Source organism: Megalobrama amblycephala, linkage group LG14 (assembly GCF_018812025.1).
Source record: "Megalobrama amblycephala isolate DHTTF-2021 linkage group LG14, ASM1881202v1, whole genome shotgun sequence".
In the NCBI taxonomy this organism is placed as follows: Eukaryota; Metazoa; Chordata; class Actinopteri; order Cypriniformes; family Xenocyprididae; genus Megalobrama; species Megalobrama amblycephala.
The window spans coordinates 18,810,240-18,816,637 of record NC_063057.1 but is presented as its reverse complement, the minus strand read 5'-3'; positions in this window follow the sequence as shown (position 1 = coordinate 18,816,637).

The following is a 6,398-nucleotide window of genomic DNA, read 5'->3' as shown; positions in this document are numbered from 1 at the left end:
GGGTCATGAAGTTAAATATATATTCAGACAACTGTCTAACTTTCTTGTCACATTCAGACAGCATCTAGTTTTGTTTCCTCTTTTGTTATATTCTCACACATTTTCAGACACTTTGGCCAAGTGTTGGGGACATTTAGTTTGCAAAGCATACAAATTTTAATACTGCAAGAATAGTTATGTTTAATAAAAAAATTATAAATTTCCTTCACAAATGGAAAGTACCATTTTTAGACTTCTAAATCTAACCATCAGCAGGACAATGTACTAATGAAATTGTACAAATTCATAAGAATTAACTACCAATTCGTCAAAACTCTATGGAGGATGATTACATCATATAGAAAGGCAAAAGTTCACAGACAAGCTACAAAGGACATTTGTTGACATAATAAGTAATATATTAAGTAACATATTCAATGGTTTTTAATTGGCAATGGCTATTTGCATGATAGATGCTATTTACACTGTGTAAATAGCAACAGAACGTATTTTCATGCTATTTACCTTAAGTGATAGATAACAGAAGTGAAAACAGAAGTATTTTCTTAGTTGCTATGTGTACTAAATGCAAATAGATGTTACTTGTACTTGTGCAAATAGTGCCAATAGTGGCTAAAATATTAGATACTATTTGCACCTCTGTGCAGTGTAGCCTATGATAAAACAGTATGCAATATTAACAACATATTCTGTGTATATGATTATATTTATTAAAATTATAAATTGATGCTGCCTTATTGGGACATTACTTAAATAACTGTAAATAACCGGCACTTTATTTCACATTTTTTTCTTAATTTTTATTTAAAATAAACAATGAGAAAAAGGGAGTAGAATGAATTGGAAAAAAGGTGGCATTCGAAAGACAACACCACCTACTCTTTACACTGTTTCATTTATTAGCAGGAGTTCTTTTGTAAATTTTTTCTCAGCCTCAGTCAGACAATGGTGAGAGGTGTTACTGTAGGCAAGCTATTTGCACTTGGTGTTAGTAGACATTTTTAATTAGTTACCTATCACAACATTTATTCAAGAGGTGCATCAATTTTTGGCCAAGATCTTGTATTGTCAATTTAAGTCTACTCCAGCACATCCCAAAGACTTTCAATGAATTTAGGTTTGGAGGTACCAGTTCATGTACCAGTGTGAAAATGCTCTCTCCCAACCATTCTTTAACAGTTTGAGCCTGATTAATCTTGACAATGTCATCCTGGAATATAGCCATGATGTGTCTTCCTACATGGTTGTTTAAGAAATGAAAAGCTCCATCAGTTAGGGTTAAAAAAAAAAAAAACTGTTCCCAAAAATATAACATGCTAGAAACATAATAATCACAGCAATAATGATCCAGTCATAGACTCTCAAGTATTTGCCTTTTTAAATCCAAACAGCCACTTTTTTTTTTTTTTTGGCCGGGCAGTGTACCGTTGAGCTTGAAAGTTTACCCCTTGCAAAATGTGCAAAAATGTTAATCGTTTTAACAAAATAAGAAGGTTCATAAAAATTGCGTGTTATTTTTTATTTAGTACTGTTTCAAACATTCACTGATTCTCCAGAAGGAAAAATTATGCATTAAGAGTCTGGGGGTGAAAAACTTTTGAACAAGAAGATGATGTGCAAGTTTTTCTTATTTTGTTTTATCTTCTGTTCGGAAGCTACAGAAGATGCTTACATGTTTCCCAGAAGACAAAAAAGTACTATTTATCCTGTTCATCCAATTCAAAAAGTTTACATCCCCGGCTCTTAATGCATCGTGTTTCCTTCTGGAGCATCAGTGAATGCTTGAACCTTTTTTAATAATTGTGTTTGAGTCCCTCAATTATCTTCAGTGTGAAAAGATGGACCTCAAAATCATACAGTCACTGCTGGAAAGGGTTCAAATATACAAAAGATGCTGGAAAATCAAAGAATCTGCAGGACCTGAAGGATTTTTCTGAAGAACATGGTAAGTTTAACTGCTCAGGACAAACAAGGGACTCATGAACAACCATCACAAAACAAACAAACAGCCACGAATCATCCAGGTAACCACACACAGTATTAAGAATGAAGGGTATGTAAACTTTTGAACGGGGTAATTTTTGTCTTGTGGACTTAATGTAAACATCTGTTATGTGAAATAGTTTATTCAGGACAGTACTAAATAAAAAATAACATGCAATTTTTATGATCCTTCTTATTTTGTTAAAACAATGAACATTTTTGCAGATTTTGCAAGGGGTATGTAAACTTTCGAGCTCAATTGTATATAACATGCTAAGTGATGATATATGGATGCTTGCTCTTAAATATGCAATGTAGTGAGGTCACATCACAAAAATGCTTGAAACATTTACCGCTGCATCCTGGGTGCATGTTCGCATACTATTTTGAGAATGAATAGGCAGCATACAATGCATACCTCACATACGCACCATTCTAGTATTTCAATCCGAACACAACCTGTCACAAAACCCACATGGCCTGCTATTGTAAGTGTGCTGTCCCTGTCATCCTTCCGAACGATCTCCAGACTTCAGGACTGTGTCTCATTAAACTCTCTCACACTACTGCTAAAGTCATGTTATTCCTGAGACTACGTCAAGGCCCTGGGTTCTGCACAATCATCATATATCTGACCCAGTTCATACATGGACAAAAGGAGACATTTGCAGAAGCATAAACAGTGAAGGCATTTGCTCTCCACCTACAGAAGTGAGCTTGCGCAGTCCGCCCGTTTCAGGCTCTGCAGTTAAACGGTCACCTAGTAAAAGGCAAGAGAATGTCATAAATAAAGAACTAGCCATATATGGTCTTTTCCTCTGTGTGCACAGCGCTATGGAAACACATCACCTGAAGGAGCGACCCTGTGACCCCTTGCTGTCACTGCACTAGACGATGGGTGCAGATTTACGCAGGCCCATGCGCTCTTCTAGGCCTGCCATGTCGTCTCGTTTGACCGTAATAGGTACTGCAGCGGGAGGAAAAGTAATTGAAGTTTCTCTCTGCGTTCGAAGGTCTGCCAAGTGCGGAGGTGGGGGCTCACTTTAGTGAGGGATACAGTACCGCCGTTGGCATGGCAACAGAGAAGTACTGTTTGGGCATCGCTTATTTAGCAGAAAAGCGACATCCCAGAGAGAAGATAGAGAGATGGTGTGAATAATTGTGAATTGCTATTTGCCTGCCAACAGAACTAATGGTTATAGCAACAGGTCCTGCCTCCCTATATATTTCCCAGTGGCTGTCACCCCAACTGACTCTGTATAAAGTTCAAAAGCATGAACTTTTAATAGACAGAGCTCTTGTTTAATGAAACAGAAAAGTCAAAGACCGTTTCTGTATATAGTACTCTGAAATCACTGATAATCACATCTATAGTTCAACCTCTATAGATTTTACATTTTGAAAAAGTGAGTGCTAAGGTTGTTGCCAGGGCATTGCAATTTTTGTTGCTGAAGTGTTTTGCGATTTGAAGTGTCAGTGTGTTGTTATGCAGTTGCTAGAGTGTTCTAGGTGGTTTCTTGTTGGTTGCTATAGGTGCTTGCTTATAGCTCAAGTCAAAATAGCGTTCACCCTCAAAGGGATAGTTCACCCAAAAATGAAAATTCTGTTATCATTTACTCACCCTCAAGTTGTATACATTTCTCTGTTCTGCTTGGTTTTGTAACCAATCAGAACTCACCCCCCATTGACTACCATAGTAGGAAAAACTGTGAAAGTCAATGGGAGGGCGAGATCTGCTTGGTTACAATCATTCTTCCAAATATCTTCCTTTGTATTCAGCAGAACAAAGAAATTTATACAGGTTTGGAAGAACTTGAGGCCAAGTAAATGATTCATTTTTGGGTGAACTATCCCTTCATGTCTCTGATATTCTAGTCTAGATCCCTCCTTCATTGTAAATCTTCAAAACCTTTTTTGCCCATTTTATTGTCTGCCAGGTGAAGATTGTCTCTCCTGAAGTTGAAAGTCTTGATGAAATGGGAGTAATGACAGATCTTTTCTCCTGTATTGTGATGAATGTCTGTGTAACGGATTATCGAAAAAGAAAAATGTGGGGCAGAGACTTGGATTTTAGGCGTTAAATGAAGGCGAGTTTGCAGTTGATTGTGGAGTGATGAGGTTTAACCGGACTAAACCCGTAAAATCAAATTATGACAGTTTGCATGTATGAATGAATCCTTCACAATAAGATCAATAAAATGCATTTACAAAACAGATAATGTGGATTTCATTTAAAGGGGACCTATTATGCCCTCTTCTTCTTGATTTTGATTTTGGGGTCTACTAGAATAGGTTTTCATACTTGAATCTTCAAAACACATTGTTTCAAATAGTTTACAAGATTGCAGCACTTTTCTTCCCAGTCTATCAGTAATTCTCTGTTTAGTTCCTGTCTCTATGAAGCCCCTCCTTCTGTGTTGTGATTGGTCAACCGTTTCGAGCGTGTTTCGGAAATGTCACGCCCTTACTGATATAGAGAATAACTCCCTTTGGACTGGACTTTGTGCTTTGTCACTTTTCAGACATTTTTCATGCTTAAACAGCAACATTACACACTAAAGAAAGTTGAAAATGCAAAAAAAACATAAAATTTAATGCTGAATTGAATACTTATGTTTAGTGGTTTGTTTAAATCCCTAACCTAGCTGAGCAATACTAATGGTGATGCTTCATACATGAGTGATTGAATGAACAGCTGTTGTTTGTTCACTTTGTAATTAATTTAAAATTAATCTCATAATGTCTACGGGACATGCACTGCTTGTAATCTTATGTAATTCATTATGGTTTTGTAAGAACTAAATATAAAACAAATGGTTTAAAAGCTCTTTTGATTCAGGATTTTTTGAGTAGGGATCAGAGCGAACCCAAAATAATCCTCATCCAACATGGCACAGCAATAAATATTGCTGTATGCATGTGTTCAGTCTCTGACTGGGTGCTCAGAATGAGCCAGACTGAGCCCCTTTGTTAATTTGGTTATTTTATGTTTGTACTTGACACGTCGCTGCCTGCCGAGGCAGTTGTCCCCTACACCAGGTTATCGAGTTCGTCTTGCTCAACCAAGAATCATGTGGAAGCTGAGAAGTCATGGAGTTTGCAAACTTCTTTGAAACAAATACAAGAAAAAGCACATCATTTTTTGACAAAATCAGAATCAATTGTTCAGATGGGATGTGTATTAATATGATTTATTGACCAGTTCCCATTTATTGCTGTTTAAACCTGATAGTAGTTACTCAAAATTAGAATATCCCTTACAAAAAAAGGTTTATCCAAGTGTGCTAATAGTATACTTCTTTTAAACTAAAAATAAGAAAGTATACTGTACTTACAGTCTACGTTTTGTGTAATTCTCAGAAATATACATAAAATTACACTTAAAGGTCCTCTAAGCGATGTCACGCATTTTTAGGCCAAAACATTTTTTGTCACATACAGCAAACATCTCCTCACTATCCGCTAGCTGCCTGTCCCCTGAACACACTGTAAAAAAACGCGGTCTCTGTAGTCGCCACAAGCTCCAAAAATGGCAATAAAAACAAACTGGTGTAGCCTGGACCACGAATCATAATAAACATGCTCCAGCCAATAACCGACAAGAATGATTTTAAATGCGCGTTCATGACTGTTTCAGGAAGCACGGATGGGAGGGGAGGAGGAGGAGGAGGGAGGGTCTAGCTAGCCTCTGTTTTGTTTGACAACACTTCGAACGTCAACAGGAAGTTACTCCGCTCAGGATCGCTTAGAGAACCTTTAAGTGCACTTGACTTATACTGACAGCAAAGTCTACGTTTATTTGGTCTATACTTGTGCTCAATCTTTTGATCAAGATATACTTAAAAGTATAATTAAGTATACTTAGTATACTTGGCTTGTAGTTGTGTTTACTCTTTTGATTGAGTAACCTATAAATAAATTTTTTCGCATAGTTTTACATACTGTGTTGAACTTACATTGCTTGAAAATATTAATTTATAAAGAAAACAGAAATGTTCCTAGTTCAGAGTATGTGAATTTTGGTAGCACTTTATGATAAGGTTCATTAGTTAAACATTAGTTAATGTATTAACTAACATGAACTAACCATGAGCAATAAATTTGTTACAGTATTTACTAATCTTCATTAACGTTAGTTAAATGAAAATACAGTTGTTCATTGTTTGTTCATGTTGGTTCACAGTGCATTAACTAATGTTAAAGATTTTAATAATGTATTAGTAAATGTTGAAATTAACATTAACAAAGATTAATAAATGCTAAATTTGTGTAGTCCACTGGTACATAGGAATTCACTCCAAATCTACTTAACTCTTTCCCCACCATTGACAGAATTTTCCAGCAATCCATGTTTTCGCTGTTATATGGTACACAATTACACATCTTCTGAAAGAGTACAGAATCTCCGGTTCAAA